Below are 25,039 nucleotides of genomic sequence, written 5' to 3' on the forward strand. Positions count from 1 at the left end.
CTTCTGAGGTCATCAGTCTCCTAGATTTAGACCTAAGGACATCACACACATCCATGCACGAGGCAGGATTCGAACCTGCAACCGTAGCAGCAGTGCGGTTCTGGACTGAAGCGCCTAGAACTGCTCGGCCACAGCGGCCGGCGCAATACGGGATGAAATTTTAAGAAAATATTTCGTTACATTAGATAAAATTTAAAGCTATATTTACACTATGTGATCAAAAGTATCGGGACACCACCAAAACAATATGATTTTCATGTGAGGTACATTGTGCTGCCACCTACGGCCACGTGCTCAATATCAGCGACCACAGTAGTCATTAGAATCGTGAGAAAGCAGTATGGGGCTCACGGGCTTCGAACGTGGTCAGGTGATTGGGTGTCATACATCTGTACGCGAGATTTCCACACTCCTGAACGTCCCCACATCCACTGTTTCCGATATGATAGTCAACTGGAAACGTGAAGGGACACTAACAGCACAAAAGCGTTCAGGTCGACCTCGTCTGTTGACTGACAGAGACCGCCGACTGTTGAAGAGGGTCGCAATGTGTAATAGGCAGACATCTATCCAGACCAGCACACAAGAATTCCAAACTGCATCAGGATCCACTGCAAGTACTATGACAGTTAGGCGGGAGATGAGAAAACTTGGATTTCATGGTCGAGCGGCTGCTCATAAGCCACACATCACACAGGTAAATGCAAAACGAAGCCGCATGGTCGTGTTTTTCATGGAGGGGACGTGCACTAGTTGTTGTTTTGCGTGTTACTATCACAGTACAGACTTACGTTGATGTTGTAAGCACCTTCGTGCTTCCCACTGTTGAACAGCAATCGGGGATGTCGATTTCATCTTTCAACACGATCTAACACCTGTTCATAACGCACGGCCTGTGGCGGATTGGTTACACGACAATAATATCCCAGTAACGGAATCCTGACCTGAATCCTATAGAGAAACACTGGGATATTTTAGAACGCCGACTTCGTGCCAGGCCTCACCGACGACATCGATACCTGTCCTCAGTGCAGCACTCCATGAAGAAAGGGTTGTCATTCTTCAAGAAACCTTCCAGCACCTTACTGACGTAAGCCTGCGAGAGTGGGAGTTGTCATCAAGACTAAGGGTGGTCCAACACCATATTGAATTCCAGCATTACCGATGGAGGGTGCTACGAACTTGTAAGCCATTTTCAACCAGATTTCCGGATATTTTTTATCACGTAGTGGACAAAAATTGGTTTTTCGCTTCACGGTTAGATATAAAGAAATACTTGTTAGGGGATGAAAGTTGCTGGAGAACTATCTCCACAAGTTCGCAAAAGTCATGTTTAACAAACTTTTGGACTGCAGCCATCAAAATCGCTTTTTGGTCAGAAATGCATTCGGAAAAGACCATGTTTATATGGCCTTAATTGGCTTGAAACGCTTATGATGTGTTGCGATTTGTGAACATTATAAAAATTCGATTACATAAAAACGAAAAAAATCTCTGCAGGTCATACATTCTACGCGAGTGAAGCGGCGGGCGGTAAGCTAATAATAATATACGTTGCAATATGGCTTATTTTGCGTTAACTTTTATGTTAAAATCCGAGTCCTTTGATAACGCATGAACTGCACATGTTGGAGGTACCATTTCTTGACCACTAGAACATGAACACCTGTTTCACAGGAAACTGCTCCTTGCTTTGAGTTCGCCCTGTTCCACCGCTGGCCAGCAACTCTCACAGACAGTGCCACTGCGCCTGTTTCGTCTGCTGGCCTCGCCTATAATAAGAATGCCCTCTAAATCTCATAACGGAGGGGCTTCCGCCGCAATCAGAGCGCACGCCGCTCCCAATTTTATAGCTTAGCGCTTCCGCGTGTTCCTAACGCCCCGGGCGAGTGGGGGTGCAGGCGGGTAGGCGGCGGCGGCTGTGGCTGCGACGCTACGCCAGACTGCTGCCGACGTCACAATGCTCCCGCGGGAGCCACTGTGACGCTAACTGCCGACCGACCAATCAGCCCACGCCGCCGCCAGTAATTAATGCGCTCCCAGAGCATCCGACGCCCGGCAATCGACCTTCTGTCTTCGGCTCAGAGCAGCGAGTAACAAGAAGAAGTGAGGCAGTGTCGACAACTTTGTGCTACAGTACTCGAATGACTGTGTCTTCTTGGAACCAATTTTCGCTCCTGTTGATCTTTTGATGTGCCTTAAATAAACCTTTCTGTTGATCCTCATTCCTGACGCCCAACGTACTACAAAGTAGTCGGCCAATAACAGTGTCGACCAGTAGATTTGCTACTTTTGCCACTCCGTTTGACGAGGGGATGGGAGGTTGACAATAATATTGTGATCAGAATGTATCACGATACGGAAACGGTCAACGGATGGAACGCCCGTCTTCATATACAAGAAAAATGTAGGCGTCTTTGTTTCTCATTAATAATAGATACACGTACAAAGTGGCTGGAACAATGTAACGATTGATGTTATAATAATGAATGACACATTGTCACGAGACGGTCGTAGTTGCATGATTTATTAAAAATTTTATTGTAACAGCCTCAAATACAAATACTCACACAGGATTATTAGTTTCGATCACATAATGATGATTTTTATGTCTGCTTATTCACGGGTTGTGAACATTAGAAATTCTTTGAAAGGAACATCCTAAACAGCTATAAAACAAAAAGAATAATACTACAATTCACTTGTAACAACGTTCCATGGGATCTAACATTTTACGAAACCCTGTACATCATACACTATGTGACCAAAGGGATCCGAACGCCTATCTGAAAATCACTTTCAAGTTCGTGCCCTTCATCGGTAATTCTGGAATTCAACATGCTATTGGTCCACACTTATTCTTGATGACAGCTTCCACTCTCAGTCAGGTGCTGGCAGGTTTCTTGAAGAATGGCAGCCATTCTCCACCGAGTGCTGCACTGATGAGAGGTGTCCACGTGGGTCGGTGAGGCCTGGCACGAAGTCGGCGTTCCAAAACATCCCAGAGGTGTCCTATAGGATCCACGTCAGGACTCTGTGCACGCAGGCCCATTACAGGGATGTTATTGTCGTGTAACCAATGCGCCACAGGCCGTGCATTGTGAACAGGTGTTCGATCGTGTTCAAAGATGCAATCGCCATCTGCCTCGCAAAACAGCAAGGGTGCAAGCCGCTCCATGAACAAAATGACCACACCGTAACACCACCAACTCCGAATTTTACTGTTGGAACTACACACGCTGCCAGATGGCGTTCACCGGGCATTCACCATACCCACACCCTTGCCATCGGATCACCACATTGTGTACCGTGATTCGTCACTCCAAAAACGTTTTTCCACTGTTGAATCGTCCAGTATCATGCTCCTTCCACCAAGCGAGGCATCATTTGGCATTTACCGACGTGAAGTGTGACTAACGAGCAGCCGGTCGGCCATGAAATCCAAGTTTTCTCACCTCTCGCCTAACTGTCATGTCTGCCTATTACACATTACGACCCTCTTCAACTGTCGGCGCCGGCCGTAGTGGCCGAGCGGTTCTAGGCGCTACAGTCCGGAACCGCGCGACCGCTACTGTCGCAGGTTCGAATCCTGCCTCGGGCATGAATGTGTGTGATGTTCTTAGGTTAGTTACGTTTAAATAGTTCTAAGTTCTAGGGGACTAATGACCTCAGAAGTTAAGTCCCATAGTGCTCAGAGCCATTTTTCAACTGTCGACGGTGTCTGTCAGTCAACAGATGAGGTCAGCCTGTGCGCTTTTTTGCTGTACTTGTACCTTCATGTTTCCACTTCACTAACACATCGGAAACAGTGGACCTGTGGATGTTCAGGGGTGTGTGAATCTCGCGTACAGACGTATGACACAAGCGACACCCAATCAACTGACCTCGTTCGATGTCCGTGAGTTCCGCGGAGTGCCCAATTCTGCTCTCTCACGATGTCTAACGACTACTGAGGTCGCTAATATGGAGTACCTAGCAGTAGGTGGCAGCACTATGCACCTAATATGAAAAACATGTGTTTTTGGGGGTCCCTGGATACTTTTGATCACATAGTGTACATCTGTATGACGTGTAATGGGTGTAGTAAAACTCTAAAGTCCACGGAATGTTATATTGTCACATCCGTATGACGATGCGAGCTGGGCTTAATAAAACGATATATGCCATGGAATGTTATCACAAGTGTACTACGGTGTTGTTTCTTTTATTTTACAACCAATGACTGTGTAAGTTTTGAAGAATTTTGACTTTTCACATTCCGTTATAAGATCGGAAAATGATAAATAAATGTGATCGGAACTAATTATTAATTGTTTGCAGTCGGTAGGATCAGCGGTGGTGGCTTGAGAAATGTGCGCAACTCATATGTGAGATCTTTGTTACAACAAAGGAACATCTGACAGTCGAAATTCGAGCGGTACGCTCCCAGATCCCATTCACAATACTACTTACAGTGTGCCGAAGACACAACTTTACAATAAAATTTGCAAAAAACAAATAGTAGCTTTTGCAGTTTCCAGGCAGAACGCCGCAACCAGTGATATATCCTGGAGATCGTGGGCCAGTAAAACCTTTCGATACAGTCTCATATTCTTCAACAGTCTTCAAAACGGACTTCGAAATACTTTCTTTGGTAAGTGGTAAGTGTACAGCTCTCTTTACTTATTTATTACATGTAATTTAACTTGATGGGAATTGAATTAGATCTTCCCTGCCAATATGAACATCTAAATGGATTATATGAGAAAAAGTACCCTATGTCTATATTATCTCACACGACTAGTTTCGGCAGCAGATTGCCGCCATCCTCTGGCCCCACCACTGCCAAAGGAGTATTAGATTTCCCTGGCGCATTTGTTGTGGAGTCCTTGCAACTAGCGACCGTGGGCTAGCTTTCCTCAGGTCTCTATTCGAGTAGAGTCTGAAGACCCTCGTCCATGCATTAGGGTGGACATCCATAAACTAAATGGCTTAATTAGAGTACTGTGATTGTACGCATTGGCATTATTTCCTCCTCTTCAGCATTCTTCAATTTAACCTGATGCTGGCTACATTCATGGTCTTTCTTGGCGCTCTTTATAATTGAGAAGCGCTGTGTATATGAGACAGAAGTTGTAAGTGGCACGGCGAAACTGGTCGCATGTTGGACGATGGAACGCGGCCATCACAGATACGTGAGACCGGGGTAGTGATATGTATACCGGTACACAGTTTGTCTTGGAAAAGTCATCTCGGTTAACATCATACAGGCACCTGACCTTTAGTACAGTCTATTGCACGTATCCATTTCAGATGGCCGAGCTGAAAGCTTTCATTCCACAAGACGGAATTCCGCCTGCAGGAGGTTGGTATTACGACCATACGTTTAGCTGATAAACATCTCCCGGCTTTCCAGAGAAACGTGGCAAAACAGCTCTGACATACTGAAAATTCAGAAGACACGGCAAGTGTGCCTTGAGCACAGTTTCTTGCTTTCCTGAGGGCCTGTAATGCGGAGCTAGCTGCTTCCTGAGAGGGCAACGGTTAGTCAAATTGACAGTAGCACAAAGTTTTTTTTAGAAAATGTAGAAGAAAATCGAAATGTTAGTTTTTTAACGCTTCGCCTCACCTAGGCGTGATATTTTGTTACGGAAACAATCACGCTACTGGCGGACCAATATAACTTTAAAGAGGACTGGCTGAGGAGATTTTTGACAGGAAGAAGAATGCAGTCTGTTCTTTACTATTTAGGAAAGAAAAGAAAGACTTGGTCTCTGAACTTGGCTCTCAACACATCGGTACTCTGCAGGCTGCGCTACCAACTACAGCAAGAGAGTGGAGCTCAATCTCGATGCTCTTGGCAGAGCGATTCCAGGTGAGTACCCGATGGCAGCCAGCTGCAGGGTTACCGTCCTTCTCATACCGAACCGATGACAACGGCGAGCATACAGGAGATCTGTCATATTGGGTCAATCATGAACTAGAAGTCCAGATTCATGATCGATTTCTCTCTCCCACATTTCTCAGTGCATTCTCATTTGCAAGGATTTCTTTTGTTTTCTGTTCAGACAGATAATCACTGTAATTGATGTGTAGGCAGGTGAACATAAATTTCTCAAAGTCAGGTACATGATTATCAACTAAATCGGACCCCCGCCGAGTAACTTTGCCTGCGGATACTTCACCTTTCTGATACCCATAGTTCATATTCTAGGCTTATAATTCGAGTGATTTCATGATTTATTTAGACGTTTGTTCATTCTAATACTCTTTGTAGTAAACTAAAGAGGATACTTAAATCATACCCGTGATTCGAGTAGACGTTGCCTCCATAATCACGTTACATATTTTTCAGTGATAAAATACAAATACCCCACCATAAGATTCAGTACTAGGGCCCCAGTCTTTCCTAGCGTCAATCAGTTGGATACAGTTTTTCCAGGATTGGGCCTCAAGGGTGTGTCTGATTCTATTAAATTCACTCACATACACGCAATTGTATGACATGTTTTATGCAACTACACTAACCCTTCAAAAACTAAATTAATGGTTGAAACGAAAAAAATCCACAGAATAATACATGCGGTTTGGAGGAACCTTGTTTAATCACAAGGGACTTCCAAAGTAGCTAACATGGATCTTAAAATAAATTTATACAAGTAAAATAAAACACACACAACTGCATTTAATTTTCTTCCGAGAAACAATCCCACACAACAATAACTATGCTTTCAGAGGAATCCTGTGTAACGACAACGGAAACCCAAAATACGTATTACACAATGGATTTAACTTGATAACAATAATCTTATGGGTACTCCCAAAAAGTGTCCAAGGCGCCAAAACGTACTACAGCTCTTATTCTCAAGGTCCTCCCTCCACATAAACCAAACTAGGTCGGTACCGACCCAAAACAGTGTGTCAGCGGACAGTCCAATTCATGGCCCTAATTCAGCAGCTAGTTGAGGCAGCAACCTCGCGTGCCGCCGGGATGATAACAGGCGATGTTTTCTCGTAGCACGTTTGACAGGGCAGAATGTCCCTGCCAGATGCGCCAGCCGAACTCAGCAATCCGGAGTGTGCCCCGTAGTTATGGTCAACAAAGAAACTTCTCTGGCAGATAAGTACGTCCCGTATGAAAGACGATTTAAGGAAAACATATATACTTGAAGTACAGCAGCATTTGGTGATCACTTAAAAAATCAAAGACATATAAAAAATCAAAAACATAGGATAACAAACAAGCACATAATTTGAAACTTTAGCCGCCGCTCCCAAAAGTTGATACCTCAGCATTTTGGAGAAACTTGAAATTTTTGGCAGTAAGATACAGCATCCAGGTCGTGTCCTTAACAATCAAAGTAATTTCAATCATAACTTTTCAGTTGGAAATCTATGAAGAACTGAGCTCCTGATATTTAAGTTCATAGTGTGAAGTGTGCTTAAAATCACTCCACTTCATGACCACGCAGTGTCACGGATGCAGCAACCGTATTAGCTCTTTGGAACAGAAAAAACAACATTGGTTGCTCAAGACAGGTTTTTTTAATGTTCACATGCGACGCGTTTCGCCTGTTTTAGCCACCATCAGAAAATCTGGGGAAATTACAAACTGGTATAAGTATAAATTGCTATTAAAGGCAATAACAAATGACTAAATTAAAAATAACAAATTAAACACATACACCGATTGGACTATGAAGCTCAGGGCCACATTTGTGTTTCATGGGTTGGTGAGGGCTATAAATTTCAATCCATAAAATATTGCACCGTAAGTGAGCTCACCGATAAAAATTCTTGCTAATCGTAACAGAGGCGTATAGCGTAATCAAGAGGCCCATAGAACTGGCAGGTAACAGCCAAACAGCCACTGTCAATGCTTCTTACGTCACCTAAAAGCCACAGGAAAAAAGGTAATCACAGTAGGAAAAAGAAAAACACTGTATTGTACAATGGATAACTATCTTAGGCAAAAGGCATATTCAGTGAGCAGAAAAAACTTAAGAGTGCAAAATGCGCCCATATAATGGCTAGACTAATACACCTTTGGCAAATGGCTAGGCACTAACAAGAATAAAGGAACAGCCAAAAATTTTTAGTAAAAGTATGAAGCAGCGGTAAATTGGAAAACAAACGGCAACGATGATAGCTTATCCATGAAAACACGCCCCTTGAATACAAATATGATCTGCTTACAATATATGTTTACAATAATGTGAACACGCGCTGCCGTGCTGGAACTAGACTGCCAAGCAAGAGACAAGGCCCTGTGGAGCCATTTCCCCAGATTGTCTGACGATGCATAGAACAGGCGAAAAGTGTCACAAGTGTAGATTAAATAAATCTGTATTTTGCAACGAAGAGTGTTTTTTTTCCGTTCTGAAGTGTCATCGTGTGCCGTAGGAGGCTTTCAGAGGTGTTGCCTTCACCTACAGATCTTCGCAGACGCATGACTCATGGGGCAGTGCGCCACCCTCTGCAGAAATGTCTGCTGTCTTCACTAATACATCGAGAACTCTGGCCAAGGTAAACTACCATGAAACTGCGAGTAGCCTGCACCGTCTTGCCACAAACGAGCTCTTCACTACCCTCCAAGTACAAATTATGCTATCTCTCAATTATTTTATTCGAATGTTGTTGTAATTTGTTTCCTTTTTATTATTTCACGTTCGTTTGTTTTCTATTTTCTTTTTCATCCCTTACTGTTCTAACCAAAATATATACTGAAATATGAAACCAATACACATATTCTCGAACTTTATTACATCTTCTTCCTTTACAGTACTAATTACAGATCCATCACAATGTACATCCGAGGTTTGGAACCCCTTTCCTCCTGGGAATAACAGTTGCCTCGGTCCACTTCCCACACCTTCTTCTCTTCTTAGAGCATCTTCGGATCCGATACATTAATTGTAAAACACAGTCCCAGTATCCAATTTCTCATCTACTAAACACCAACCCAGGTACAATGTTGCGCCACTACTTCCGTATCCCACCTTCCATGCACCTCCATGCCTTTTTCATCATTCCCACCAGTATTTCAACGAACTACAATTCCCCAGTAATGAACGCCATCCCGAGATACACCCCTCTTTCGAATCCTAATCACAACACTCCCTCTGACACCGTACCTCTATGTTCCCCTTCCTCCTTATTCCACCCTGCTGACTTTTAGTCACTACCTTCGGCTATACAGGGCCCCTTGGCTATATTCATCATCTCACCTTGAACAAGACAGTTATCATTTTCATATATCACCGCATCACTGTTGTACTATAGCATCATTCACATTCATCAGTGACTGTATTTTAACTGTAATATAAAATCGTCTAATACCTTTTAGAAATCGTTCGTATTTTTCAGCTATGTGTCTTTTTAACTCCATTTAATGTCATTTGTTTTTGGTAAAACTATAAATATCGTCCACCAATTTGTTTTTTTTACAAAAATAATGTTATTGTCCACTTTTAATATATTTTAACCACCTTTTAAAAATATGTAACCTTTAACTGAACAGCAGTTTTTATTTGCTGCCAGACTGCTCCCTTTGTGAGGAACTGAAATAACAATAAAGAAAAAAGAAACGTCACAATGTATTCAATTTTAGAAACATTTCCGTAATAATTTTTTTTAATTATCTCTTGTTAAATTCTGATCTGCTGTAAAATGTCAGAACACAAATAGATATCTCAGATGATTAAACAGAAAAAAAAATCCTTACATAAATACAAATGAGAATACTTCCAAGAACCTTTACAATTTCTTTGTACAATTATATGAACGTTATACATCCATCAGCGACCCTTAGGATAGCTTTGCACTATATATATATATGGTGCAAAGCTATCCTAAGGGTCGCTGATATATATATGGTGCAAAGCTATCCTAGGGGTCGCTGATGGATGTATAACGTTCATATAATTGTATATATATATATATAGGGCTATTACAAATGATTGAAGCGATTTCATAAATTCACTGTAGCTCCATTCATTGACATATGGTCACGACACACTACAGATACGTAGAAAAACTCATAAAGTTTTGTTCGGCTGAAGCCGCACTTCAAGTTTGCGCCGCCAGAGCGCTCGAGAGCGCAGTGAGACAAAATGGCAACAGGAGCCGAGAAAGCGTATGTCGTGCTTGAAATGCACTCACATCAGTCAATCATAACAGTGCAACGACACTTCAGGACGAAGTTCAACGAAATCCACCAACTGCTAACTCCATTCGGCGATGGTATGTGCAGTTAAAAGCTTCTGGATGCCTCTGTAAGGGGAAATCAATGGGTCGGCCTGCAGTGAGCGAAGAAACGGTTGAACGCGTGCGGGCAAGTTTCACGCGTAGCCCGCGGAAAATTGGCTCATGCCAGAACTGGAGACCGACAGCGCCGACTTCATCTTTCAACAGGATGGTGCTCCACCGCACTTCCATCATGATGTTCGGCATTTCTTAAACAGGAGATTGGAAATCCGATGGATCGGTCGTGGTGGAGATCATAATCAGCAATTCATGTCATGGCCTCCACGCTATCCCGACTTAACCCCATGCGATTTCTTTCTGTGGGGTTATGTGAAAGATTCAGTGTTTAAACCTCCTCTACCAAGAAACGTGCTAGAACTGCGAGCTCGCATCAACGATGCTTTCGAACTCATGATGGGGACATGCTGCGCCGAGTGTGGGAGGAACTTGATTATCGGCTTGATGTCTGCCGAATCACTAAAGGGGCACATATCGAACATTTGTGAATGCCTAAAAAAACTTTTTGAGTTTTTGTATGTGTGTGCAAAGTATTTTGAAAATATCTCAAATAATAAAGTTATTGTAGAGCTGTGAAATCGCTTCAATCATTTGTAATAACCCTGTATATATATCCACTTGAAGCCTGCATGGCAGTATCGACTCATATTATCTTTACATGGTTATGACTTGTTACAATGAAGCAAAATGGGAGGTAATCGTGCTTGAATTACATGTTTTCTGTATTTTGTTTTTATGATTGTAATAAATAGGAACTGCTTTAACGTCACGCATGATCCCCGGGAAGGAGTTACATCTCTATAAATGATGACACACCCATTCATACAATGTGAATAAAAAATCAGAAGGTAATCTAACACATACTACTGTACCGTAATTCTTCATGCGTTCGTGATCCTTATAAGGAAGAACTTCAAGAATCAAATTAATGACGTCAGCTCCGTCATCATCACCGGAAGGTTATGAGGCCAATGAGGTGTACAGCATATAAATCGTTGGAGACAGCTGCTCTGTAGGGCGCTGTGGTCGCAACGGGGAATAGAATAGTTATGCGTGTATTTTCCAGGCTAAGGAGCCATCAAATGTTGCACAGGCGTAGGCACGGCATTATAACTCAGGGCGTGAAAGGCGCGCAGTCTCAGTACATATGTTCGTGCATGTCTCACGTATAGAGAGTCTATTAATGCGAGGAAAACTGCCACGTTAATTTGCCTTGGGTAACAACATGTTGACAGGCGTAAATATGCACTATCGAGTATTGTTAAAGCTGAGACGAGTTACACCACAACAAAACAGCCTCCAGTCTAATGCTGGACAACGACGACCAGTATACCACATAGTTCAGGTGTATTTTGGGTAGGATCTTGGACAATTCGATCACAATGGCATGTATTTCAAGTCAGTAGATGCTGATATTTTTTCCACATATCAAAACTTACAGTTGAAAAAATTGTGTTTCATTATTTAGGCTAGGTAGGAATTAAGAGAGCAGGAAAACATCCCAACAAACCCTGAAAGGCCCACCGGTACCGATCGGTCGCCGTGTCATCCTCAGCCCACAGGCATCACCGGATGCTCTTACGGAGGGGCATGTGGTCAGCACACCACTCTCCTGGCCGTATGTCAGTTTATGAGACCGGAGCCGCTACCTCTCAATCAAGTAGCTCCTCAGTTTGCCTCACAAGGGCTGAGTGCACCCCGCTTGCCATCAGCGCTCGGCAGACCGGATGGTCACCCATTGAATGCAAGCCCAGCCCGACAGCGCTTAACTTCGGTGATCTGACGAGAACCAATGTCACCACTGCGGCGAGGCCGTTGGCTGTATCTGTATTAGCGTAACAAAATGATTGTTTGGAAGTTGTTTACAAGACAACTAGCGTAGCAACAACGAATCGGAGAAGGCGCTTGATCATACATTCTGTTGTATTCACCGTTGTCGTATCATTCTGCTACCTCGGGTGCCCGTTGTCATGTTCACTTGCAAGGTGACGCTTGCAACTCGTAACGTAACAAACTGTTATTCGGTTTCTTAGATTGCAATGTTTTTCTGTGCGACGTGTTTATTTTACGTCCTAAATTCATATAACGCCCTAAACTAGTTGCGAAAGGGCACAAAACAGTGATAAGATTACTCCCACTTTGCTAAGAAAACTCCATAATGCGAGTTAATTGGCAGCGAATGAATCTAAATTACTAAACCGCTATCCCGGAACACAGTACCAGCAGAACGTTTTAATTTATTGCTTCACTTACTGAATACTCTGTTCGCAACGCAGTTGGCAGACAGTGTACACATATACCACTGAATATACACATAGAGTTATATCCCTGTAGATACATAGTTCAGGAGGTATGGCGTCATAAACATTTAGATGTGTGAAAAATTAGCTCCTGCTGAAAACCGAGCGCAGATTACCCCAAGTACAGTCATCCAGTGTTTCTTAATGAGAGCACTTAGCGGACTTGTAATGACACATTACGACGCAGAGAGGTACAATACTTTAAATTTTGCGCCAAAGATTAAACTGAGAGGAATGTAGAATATAATCTCTGTAATGTTCATATTTGATTCTCTTTTGTTTCATACTCCAAGAATGAATTAAGATACACTCTCGTTTGTTACCGTGTAGGGGATGGACGTAATTTTTGGTGTGTGCTGAAAGGCAGCCATCTTGTTAGTATTTATTATTTGTGTGACGAGCATAGCAAGCCTTATTGTGTTGTAAAGAAAAAATAGGGAAAAGTATCTATGTTTTACGAGAAGTATTTAAAGCGACGTAGCGTTGTATTCCTTTGTTTCCACCGTCTTCGTGAAGGAAACCGATGCCAACTTAGGAAAATACGCACGGTCAACAAAGAGAAGAATATCGACGGCGACTAATGAATTAATACTGTGGCGAAAGGAGTAATTCTACGTTTAAGGTGAGAAATCAGAATAAATCAAGTATGACGTAGAATTCAAAAATATTATTAATCGGAACTGTATATTACATTACCGGCAAATCCCACGCAGCACTGAATTTGTCCGCATTCAAGCCGGTCAATACATTACAGTCCGTAAAAAAGTCTTCCAAAAATTCTAAAGTTTAAATTTCATATCCCCATTTTTTTCTTTAAAAAATCAATAAATCTAATGTTTTTTATTTATTTAGCCGCAGACTCCAATAAATTTTAAGCATAATTTCAAACCTTCCCTAAACTTTATTCTAACTTACATCGTGCTTTAAGTGAAAAGTTTAACACAATTACTCATTTGTTAAGTAATCAGACCACTGAAGCTACTTTAAACATGGGAGTTCGATTCTTTAAAGAATAGCGTGTTTACTGATGTATCCAGAAGAGGAACGTCCAGTTACTGCTTCCACAGCCATATTGCCTGTGCAGACAAATGTGTTATAATGCCCGGTTTCCTTCGTGTTTTACATTTAAACTCAAGCACATGTGGGCACAGTTGAGAAAGGATGAAAGGATTGTTGTGCAGGTGCAGATAATTTAAGACCACGAATCTGAGCCACCCTTTCCCTCGCCGCCCACTACCCCGCCTCGCCACAGTTTCCGATTATGTCGGAATTGGGCTTAACATGGCAAAGGGCATTCTGATAAATTCTGTGCCAATACAAAGATTATTGTGTTAGCTGGATATTCTGAACACACAAATAGTTTCTGTAAGGGCCAGGACCCCAGTCTTTACTTTGGTCAGTAAGTACTCAAAATTTTGGTTGTACTTGATCCCCTGTTTAATTTTTAACTACCTGCAGGTTGCAGTTTATCGCCAAACTGGATACCTATGACTATGCGCACACAAAGTCAGGTCACATAATACTTAAAAATGGACAATGACAAGATGAAGATAAAAACATCAGTAAAGTTGTAAATTATTTATCGCCATAATAAATGAAAAACTTTAATTTATATTCTTGAAAAATAGCCTAAAATTCACATTAATATTGCAGCATTGTTTATTCTAATCAAGCAGTTGTCTTTTGCCTTTACTGATGGTGTACAGATCGTCGACACCGAAGTCTATCTGGTTTCCAAGCTTCACCAGAAAATGTTAATAAGAATCACCGCATATTAGGCTAAAAGCTATTGAAACATTCATATAATATATCATATGAAACTCACACCGGAAGTTGACGGTATCTGTAATGATTTCTCACAAAATGGCAGAAATGTGCCAGTGTCATACTCAGAAATGTCTAGATGCTCAAGATTTCTATTACAGTAGATCAAAACTTTTCTGTTATATGTAAATTGTGTAGCTGTCATGCTTAATCAGTCATATCTGTACGTTAAGTAAAGCAGTCAAGCTGTTTAGGGAGTAGGCGTCTTTAAGATGCACTATCATGGTCAGTGTATTGTAGTCATTTCCGATTGGCAGCGTAAGAGAGAACAGAGGCGCCTGTACAGCTGAAGAAACACCAAGCACATACACCAAGTTTGTCGTTTATAGGGCGAAGACGTGTTACAAGCGGTCGTGTATATGTATACATTGCAAAGTAATGTACATAGTTGCACATATCGTGGAACAGTTTTGTATAATTTTGTGTCAACTTGTCAGTTACTCGTGTGATAGATCTCGACGTTCCTGAGAACTGTTTTATTTGTTTTACGTCGCCACTTTATTGTAAACGGTCTTAATCATTTTACTATCCGCGCTCAACAGAAAGTTTCTTGACATCTTAAATCAACTTTTAAAAGTCATCGCCCACTGCCATCTAGCCCATCCCTTCCTGCTGATTACTATAGCGTCAAAGGTGAGCGATCAACGAGACGGTGGCCACGCAGTGCCTAATACCACGAAGTATATCTTATGAGGTTTCGAGGTGAAGGTGTTTGTAATTAGAACATCGCGACATGTACCTGAAATGCATACGGCCACCTGCGACGTGATCTGTAGAACTGTTGCAAGCAGACTTACTTTCATGTGCCCGACAGTGATGTCATACGTGGCAATTTTACAGAAATTGGTTAACAGTTTCAAAAAAATAAACCTGGGCACTTCAAAGACTTTTTAATTGCTACCGATCCACTGAAAATTTAAGAGACTTAGGGAGTTCGCCCCGGATGAGGCCTGAATTAATCAGTAGTCATACACTATTGATTTCGCTTGATTTCGACGAAGAAACATAACCATGGACAAAGGCTTATGAGATAGTTTTTTCGCATGTAAAGATGATGTCCAACGCTGTTTCGAAATCCCTGGGTGCTATTCTCGTGGATTACTCGGAAAGTGGTAGAATCATAGGCGGTCTCTACAATCATGCTTTACTGGATCGTTTCCAGAAGGAGTTAACTGAGATATAACAGGGATTGTACGAAACGTAAAGTTTTCATTATCACCTCTAAAGAAATAGTTGCAGTTCCTTTTTTTTCAGGTGTAAGTCTGTAGTTCTGGCGAACATAGATATGTAAAAATTTTTCGGTACATGCACAGTTATTATTACAGATTACCGATTTCTACCGTCTCAAATGGCAATCTTCGGATCCAGCTGCTGCCCAGGAGAACTAGGAGAAAAAAGTGAGGTCGCAAATGGGTACGAAGATGGACATTTCAGACAGTCGAAATCTGTAATTTGTAATGATAACTGTTTTTGTGTCGAAAGATAAAAAGATATTTTAACTACTTTAGTGATCACCGCCGTTTCCTGATGATATGTAAGAATGATGTCGTACTTGGTGAAAGACCTAGATATCCTCGCGTCACAATAAGAATGACGGTTATTGCTGAAACTATGGTTTACTGTTACATCGTTTTTCTTTTTACGACAGTTTAACGGGAGTGTTAAAACCGCTCAGAATAACCGATTTTCGGTTGTTTATTCCTGTTCTTTCCTAGAATTAACGTAGAAATCGAAAAAAAGAATGGAAAATGTTGACTCCCTCAGTTTCAAGGTACATGGAATCAAAATATTAAAGAAAAATTAATCTGTTTACCATTCTCTGTCCTTCTTGCAAAGCGATAAGTGGTTGAATACTACAAAAAGTCTATCTCCGATTGATTCTAAATTTTTGATACTTTGCCATATTGTAAGCGGGGATCATTTCGCTATCTGGGCATTACCAATAGTCAGCGCTAAGGGGTGAAAACTGAGGTTGAAGAACTCTGTTTTTCGTTTTAATTTGCCAGTTTTCAGGCGCTACAGGCAGATAAAGGTGAGTTATGTAGACACAGGCAAAAGATCAGCAGCTTTCTATTTTTATTGTAATTATGAACCAACTGGAAACTTTTTAAGTTTTGTCCTCATATTATGTCACAAGTTTGTTGTGAGTTGTCCCGTTTTTAATTTTTTACTACAAATGGAGCATTCCACTTCATTGATACCGCACATCGTTAAATACTTTCAGACTGCCACCCTGTAATCAAACTGATGTCCAACGACGACAGAGAGAAACTACCACATAGACCAAGTGGGGCAAGTCATGCACATTGCATGTGCACACGTAACATGTAATAGGCCACGCCACATGATGACAGGTACATTATTGTCACAGCAACGCTGTACCAATTTTTAAGCCATGTGTTTCTTGCTCGTTTCTATCGACAGTATTATTAAATTACCACTGATCGATTTTCTCATTTTCTATAACAAAGCAATATAAGAAGCAATGCAAATATTACAATTAAAAATTACTCTTTCTTTAAAAAGGTTTATTTCAAAATGACAAATTTAGCACTGCTACTGTGGCTAATTGATATTTCGGTTTACTTGTTTTACAAATCAAACTGCCTTTTCCTGCTGCTAATTATTTTATTTAATCCATACGCGTTTCGCCTTCTACTGCTTTAAGGCATCATCAGTGGGGTCTATAATGATACAGTTTTGTTAGTTATAGATTATCAAACAGTTCACTTCGCGATTTTTTGTAAAAATGTGATTACTTACGATTTGCTGATCTGCGTTTCCTCACATGTGGTCTGGGGGTCGCACTACCACTTTTATCAAAATGGTTCAAATGGCTCTGAGCACTATGGGACTCAACTGCTGTGGTCATAAGTCCCCTAGAACTTAGAACTACTTAAACCTAACTAACCTAAGGACAGCACACAACACCCAGCCATCACGAGGCAGAGAAAATCCCTGACCCCGCCGGGAATCGAACCCGGGAACCCGGGCGTGGGAAGCGAGAACGCTACCGCACGACCACGAGATGCGGGCCCACTTTTATCACTGTTCTATATTAACCTCTTCGTGTTTTCGCCCTCCACACACTGTTCACCATGTTTCTCACTCTTTTTGTGGTGGACTATCGTTCTTGTGTCACTCGATACGACTATTTCGTCGTACACTTCTTTTCACAGCGTAAATATTGCGACTCCATTACGTGTTTCATCGTCTTTGGTATGTTTACCTATGTGTCGCCAACCTAATGAAGTATATGTTCGTTACTAACTTCTGTTTATGCTGTTTATATCGTGTGTGTGCGTATGGGTGAGAGAGAGAGGGGGGACAGAGCCGATCCTGTTTTTTGGGGGGCGGGGGGTGGCGGCGGTTATTACATTGAACATTATTTTTATATTTATCCTTTTAGCGAACATTATTCTACTATTTTATCTATTAGTGTAAATAATGAATTGCTTGGCATGTGCACTTGGTCATTCAACAGGATTTTCCCCTCTGCTTTGGTTTTATGTATGTGGTAATTTTCTTGCATGGTCAGAGGGTGCTTTTTATTGTTGATTCTTGATGATGTGAGCAAACTCAGATCAGCAAATCGTAAGTAATTACATTTTTACAAAAAATTGCGAAGTGAACTGTCTGATAATCTATAACTAACAAAACTGTATCATTATAGACCCCACTGATGATGCCTTAATACAGTAGAAGGCGAAAGGCGTATGGATTAAATAAAATAATTAGCAGCAGGAAGAGGCAGTTTGATTTGTAAAACAAGTATATATATGCTTGCTGCGGAGGTTGGCCACACAAACAAACTTGATATTTCGGTTTCTTTACGCGGCTGTTAGTAAAAAAGAGTAATACTTGTTATAACCGAAAACAAACAAATACCAAAAAGTACCTGTTATTCATAACTAAAATTGCGCTTTCGTTTTAACCTGTCGGTTTTCCCCATACCTATCTCACAATAATGTGTCATGAGGCTACACGAGCTGAAACAAAATGATACAGCCCATCTCCGCTTCACCAATGGGCTACGATATTTTAGTTTGGCTGCTTAGGTGAGCAGGTATAGTACTGCGTCGCGTGTTATTGTGTGTGTACCCTCACAGCGCACGTGTATCGGCAATCAAATAAAAATTCATTACGTAACTTTATTTTTTACGAGGTATGAGTGCAGTTAGTATCGTCATCGAAGGAGGCTATATTGAGAAGTAACATTTGTCATTACCAAAAAGAGAGCTCTTTATGGCTTGTGGCCTGTGTACTGAACTTGTGCGTCTACACTTGCAGTGACGAAAGTCGCACACGCTAGGTCTTAAACAAATAATCCATTCGCGTCCATGTAGACGCACCGCAGGCAGAACCCGCGCCCTGTGCCAGACGCCTCCGGTCGAGGACAAGGGGGGAAAAAATGATGCGGCGATACGTCACCGCGACTGGTGGCAGCTTGAGGAGGGGTAGGGAATCATTTTTGAAGCGCGGTGGCAGCGGGAAGCGTTTAGCCGACACAGTATCCGGCAGATAAATAGCGCTGCGCCGCGCGTGTAAAAACACGGCCGGCCGCCGAACGCGCGGTAGCTGCGCGCGCCGCGGCTCCAGTTTATGGCCACGTGTTTCAACTCTGTACGCGGCCGCAATTAATATTTCCTCCCTCCCTCCTTCACTGCCTGCCCCTCCCCCAGTCGGCGACGCCATATTTATGTTGGTGACGGGAGGCCAGCTGCGGCGGCGCCTCTGGAATCCGACCCCACTTCCCTCCGCCCGCAAGTTTACCCTCTCCCCAAACGCGTCCAGGACGGCCCTCTCGGGGGCGCCTACAGTGGTTCCCAACGGGCGAATTATATACCGTCACCGAATCTATTTATCACCGTAGGCCTCGTTTATCTCGCAGCCTCTCTGTTTTTTTCCTCCTCGGCTCTGTTTGCTTTAGAGACGGCTGCTCGCCTGCTCACAGCCGCGTTTCCAGATTTCTGCGGCTGCGCGTTAATTAGTCAGCGCCGGCCGCGCTTGTGTGGTGCACAGGCCCGATGACGTGCTCGGGGCTGCTGTGACCTCATGACTTCTGGACTGTTTCTCTGGAACGCACTTTAGTACTGCTACATTACATGCATGAACTAACACACTCTCTTCACTACGTTCCCTTAAATCACATTGTGAATGAGGAACTGATCAACAACATTAGATCCCAGAAGTAGATTGATTTTTTGTGTATCAGACAATTCATGTTTCCACAGTGAATTTGTCTCCCTATGAAGTCTACCCCCCCTCCCCCCCCCCCATGAACCATGGACCTTGCCGTTGGTGGGGAGGCTTGCGTGCCTCAGCGATACAGACAGCCGTACCGTAGGTGCAAGCACAACGGTATCTGTTGAGAGGCCAGACAAACGTTGGTTCCTGAAGAGGGGCAGCAGCCTTTTCAGTAGTTGCAGGGGCAACAGTCTTCATGATTGACTCATCTGGTCTTGCAATACAAACCAAAACGGCCTTGCTGTTCTGGTACTGCGAACAGCTGAAAGCAAGGGGAAACAACAGCCGTAATTTTTCCCGAGGGCATACAGCTTTACTGTATGAGCATGGAGAGCTGCATCAAACCAGTCTCAGGACTGAAGACCACAACAAGAACACGAAGTCTTCACCGATATCAAGCCTCCTAGAAAATTAAAACTGTGTGTCAGATCGGCAGTCGACTGCAGCAATTCTTCTTCAATGGCCAAGTGCTCTACCGACTGATCTACCTTAGCACGACGCACGATCCGTTCCCATAGCTTTACTTCCACCAGTATGTCAACTCCTATCTTCCAAACTTCACAGAGGTTGCACGTAAATAACTAGGGTTAAAGGAATGGAAAGAGAAAAAAGGATGGGAAAGAGATAGGAAAGAAATAATAACTTCCAGCCGCACAGGGCATTGCGGAAATGCAACGGCGAGAGTTGAATATTTGAGCCGGACCGGGACTGCCTTAAACGTCTCGTACTTCCGGACACGGTCTCCGTCAGACTCAAATTACCATCTTCCTGCTCGCCTTACGACAACGATCCCCGCCCATCAACCCCATACTCGCAGAATTCTGAAACCGGTCAAGATTGCCGGCCGTTGTGGCCGAGCGGTTCTACGCGCTTCAGTCTGAGATCGCGCGACCGCTACGGTCGCAGGTTCGAATTCTGCCTCGGCCATGGATGTGTGTGATGTCCTTAGGTTGGATAGGTTTGAGTAGTTCTAAGTTCTACGGGACTGATGACAGATGTTAGGTCCCGAAGTGCTCAGAGCCATTTGAACCAGCCCGTCAAGATTCCGATGTTGGTTGTGCATCCGCACTGAAACTTTTTCATCAAGCAACCGCCGCGCCCGTAGAACTATAAAAATATGTGGCGTCCTGTTCTGTCGGATATGTCCAACAGAACAAACAAGAGTCGCAAATATAATTTACAAAATTCCTTAACTTCTGGGACCAGTACACCTGAAAGTAATGTTAGCAACAACCTGGGAGACAGTTTCCACGATCCAGTCCAGACGCGTCACACGGTTTTAATCTGGCAGGAGGTTTCAGCTGAATATTCCAAAGTATCAATTCCATGTTTGCAACACGCTTCGAGATGTATAATGCCAAGCATTTCTAATCCCTTAGTACACACTTCTTCGTTACCGTTTGTCCTGCATGCTCGCATTGTCCTCTGTTTTGGCTCTCTGTGCCTAATCTGGATGCAGGCATGAGATTCTGAGATCTTTGTACAGCATGTCGGGTCATCACTGCCCATGTCGTCCCACTGGCCTTTTACCATTTACTCTCAACCTGAAACCGGTATTTGCCACTGTTGTTTTGTCTGTTCTAAGAACAGGCCCGTACCACTGTAGACGTCTTTCTCTCACATCTTCTACTGTTTGCATTACTCCATATAACTTAAGAACTTCATCATTTGTGACAGTGGAGTGTCAGTCCAAATATCCACGTGTCTGATCAAAAGTATTCGAAGACATATTAGCGGATATTTGTACGGGCCGTGTCCTCTCTTCGCCTTTATGACGGCTTGAACTCTGCTAGCGACATCTTCAACAAGGTGTTTCAGTGTCCGCAGAAACGACAGCCCATTCTTCCCAAGAGCTGAGACAAGACATGCTAGTGAAGGTGGCCGAGGGGTCACGAGCGATGTTGGCGTTAGTGACTTCCTGCTTTATAATCGGCCTACTGCATTAACCGTGATCGCGTATGCCTCATGAAATTTTACAGTGAGTAAAGATATGGTTGCCGAAGGAAAACAATACCGATTAGTAGGAGTAAAGTGTACAACAGACCCTTCTGAAGCGAGAATCTAATCTAAAAACTGGTGATGATTCTGAAATGGATGGAATTTAGTGCAATCGCTCACGAGTCACACACGTTGGAAACGGGTATCACGTACTCTTTTAATACTTTAATACTGATTAGCAAATAAAAATATAGGTAAACTGTCGCCAGCCTACTAGGGCAATGAATATCCGAAATCCTAAGAAAGATAATGGTAAAGAAAATTTAGCAAATAATCACTTCTTTACTACTAACTCTACGTGGTACTCAATATTTATTAGTCTGGAACGTAACACTGTGGGAATAAGAAACAGCGAGAAAAAGTTTGAAATTATGTCTAAAGTGCTCTCGTTCTCAAATACAGAATGAATACTGTCTATTTCCGTGTCGTGACCTATGAATCTTCCTCGTCCCCCCCCCCCTCCTTCCCCCTCCACCATTTGATAGGTAGGTGGTTCTTTCCAGACAGCAAGTGACTGGTGTAGACAGTTTGGCTGAAATCGATACAGCGGTTTAGAATGAGATGTAGAAAATACCCACATACTGAGTGGTTGTAATTCTGGGCAGCTACTCACGGAGGTCCAGTGAGGGCTGCAGTTATCGTATGACAACGGAACGTGGTCGATATACTAACGCATTAATGCGGAACCGATTTATGCTGGAAAACATTAGTTCCAATTTTGGCCACCAGGTGCAAATCTGCCGCTGCACAGCATTTCATCGACACCTCTAGGACTCATATTGAACTAATTGTGTAGGTGCCAGTTGACAATGAAATCGACTTTACACATTTCTCACTTATTTGAAATTTCCTGCCCTCGCCACATTCCTAATCCATTACATATGGACACATTTCTATTCATTTCTCTTGTAGCCTTAGCGCCAATTTTGCACATGGTGGGAAAAGTTGAACATATATTTCCTGAGTAACCAAGTTTCGCTGCCATACGATAAATATAGCCTACAGTGGGCCACTATGAGTAGATGAATTTTAATTATAGCCAAGAGATAGCCTTGCATAAAAAGTTCTCGGTTTACTTGCCGCGTCAAATTTGGATAAAATCCCAAGCTTTCGATGACTACCCCCGTCATCTTCGTCAGGGGTAAAACTGACCCCTGACGAAGATGACGGAGGTAGTCATCGAAAGCTTGGGATTTTATCCAAATTTGGCGCGGCAAGTAAACCGAGAACTTTTTATGCAAGGACTCCGTCGCGAAAGACTTCGTAGTCAAGAGATAGCCTACTTTTATAATATGTATGGATAAAAATAAACAGACGATTCGCCCGAGTTAGATGGACCTTCCTGAGGGCAAAAACTGTTTAGCTTGGGAATGGGTTCTTCAACATGTCACTTTTCTAACGGTATTACAAAAAACTCTGCACCATATTTATTGGATTTTATTGGCCTTAAAGTAACATTTTGTAACATTTTGGATATGTGGCAGGCTATTTGTGGGTGGCATGGCTTGCTGGCAGTTAGTAGCCTGATATGGATCAGCGACAAGCTTCTGAAGTGCATGTTTACCTGGTGTTAGTAGCGGAGAAACGACGCCAGTAGTGTATACGCCGTTGGTCTGCCCGGTTACGGCGTGTCCGGTAAGGTTGCTGCTATGCGATTACACGCGGCCCGCCGTAGAGGGATAACCGGCAGCATGGCGGCTGGGAACCCGTAGCCGTCCTCCCAGTTGATGTTGCCAGGCTGATTCAGGATTTCGATCGCCTCTCTTATTTTCCATGACCATATCCACAACTGTTTTCTTTCTTTTTGAAACTTGGTAACGTGCCCATAATCACTATGTTGCTCCGCTAGCGCCGATCTGTTGTGGTGTCCCAACCGATCACAGCGCTCATTTTCTTCTCTGCGGGTGCTAATAGACTACTGGATTCCTCAGTATAGTGGGCGGCTGCACTGTATCTCGCGTGCATCTGCGGCACTTAAGGCTTTCATTGCGACCCTACTAATTCCTGGATCTTACGTCCTATCCGGGAAACTGGTTTGATGCCTCCTCAGCGAAGTATCTTCCCTACTAGACAGCTCTTCACGTAAGGTAAGCGCACCACCGATAGGTGTTCTTTGATTTTGTTTTCCGCATATCCCTTCCTACTGAACTTAGTAGCACTCCTCATCGTTTTATGGTCGTATCCTTTGGCTCACAAATGTTACACGGCTCCTCCTATTCTTGCTTGACTTTGTTTTTATTACTGATGCGAAGAATTCGTGTGGTCAACGTATGTAGCATGCAACACTTCTGAACCGGATGGGATCCGACGTGTAGATATCACCTGGTACCGGTCGATTTCCAGTAGACCTTGTGTCCTACGTTGTCGCTGGGACTTTTGTAGAGTTCCACGTCAAGCAACAGCATCGCACAGTTACTGTTTTCTTCTACTGCGATCTAGACATTCTTATCCAAGCTGTTAACATACTGATGCAGTTTATGAAGCTCTGCTTTTCCAGGCGGCCTAATGACAAATGTGTCGTCCACGTATAGCAATATTGCGCGGAGTTATGTGGTTCTGTATGATATTTAGCCCAAATTTACTTACACTCTTTAAAAAGTCTACCTATTGCTAAAACTATGTACCCACATACTGTTATCCAACTTAAACTCGAATGCTAACCTTTGACTAAACAGAACCTAATTTGAACTGAACTGTAACTTGTCTGAATACAACCTGTTTTCATATTATACGCGCAAATGAAGTAAAACGATTATCTGGCCATAATAAAAATTTTCACTTACCACGCGTCTTGAAACATTGTTGGAGATTTTTTTGAAAGCACAACAGCAAACAGAAAGCCGGCAGCAGCTGATCTAGATTTCCGGTTTTAAGTAAAATTTCCAAACAACAATCAAACTCTTGCATAGGGTCATAGGCGTTACTGGATGCGGATACGGAGGGGCATGTGGTCAGCACACCGCTCTCCCGGCCGTATGTCAGTTTCCGAGACCGGAGAGCCTGCTTTTCAATCAAGTAGCTCCTCAGTTTGCCTCACAAGGTCTGAGTGCACCCCGCTTGCCAACAGCACTCGGCAGACCGGATGGTCATCCATCCAAGTGCTAGCCGAGCCCAACAGCGCTTAACGTCGGTGGTCTGACGGGAACCGATGTTACCACTGCGGCAAGGCCGTTGGCAGGATTACTCCTACTACCTTTCTTAAATATTTTTGTGACCTGTGCAACTTCCAGTCTTTGGGTACATATCTTTCGTCAAGCAACCGGTTGTATATGATTAAGTGTGTAGTTTTTGCATCACCATATTCTGAAAAGAACATAAGTGGTATGCAATCTGGACCGGAAGATTTGCTTTTATTAAGTGATTTTTAAGCTGCTTCACTGCTCCGAGGATATCTACTTCTAAGTTACTCATTTTGGCAGTTGTTCTTG

The 25,039-nt window shown here is 42.9% G+C and overlaps 1 pseudogene; it reads right to left on the reverse strand.

The window, feature by feature from the left end:
- Window positions 1-24,669: 24,669 nt before the first annotated feature.
- On the reverse strand, window positions 24,670-24,787 carry LOC126105420 (5S ribosomal RNA; annotated as a pseudogene).
- Between the last annotated feature and the right edge of the window lie 252 nt (window positions 24,788-25,039).

The sequence above is a fragment of the Schistocerca cancellata genome, chromosome 1, assembly GCF_023864275.1.
Source record: "Schistocerca cancellata isolate TAMUIC-IGC-003103 chromosome 1, iqSchCanc2.1, whole genome shotgun sequence".
Lineage (NCBI taxonomy): Eukaryota > Metazoa > Arthropoda > Insecta > Orthoptera > Acrididae > Schistocerca > Schistocerca cancellata.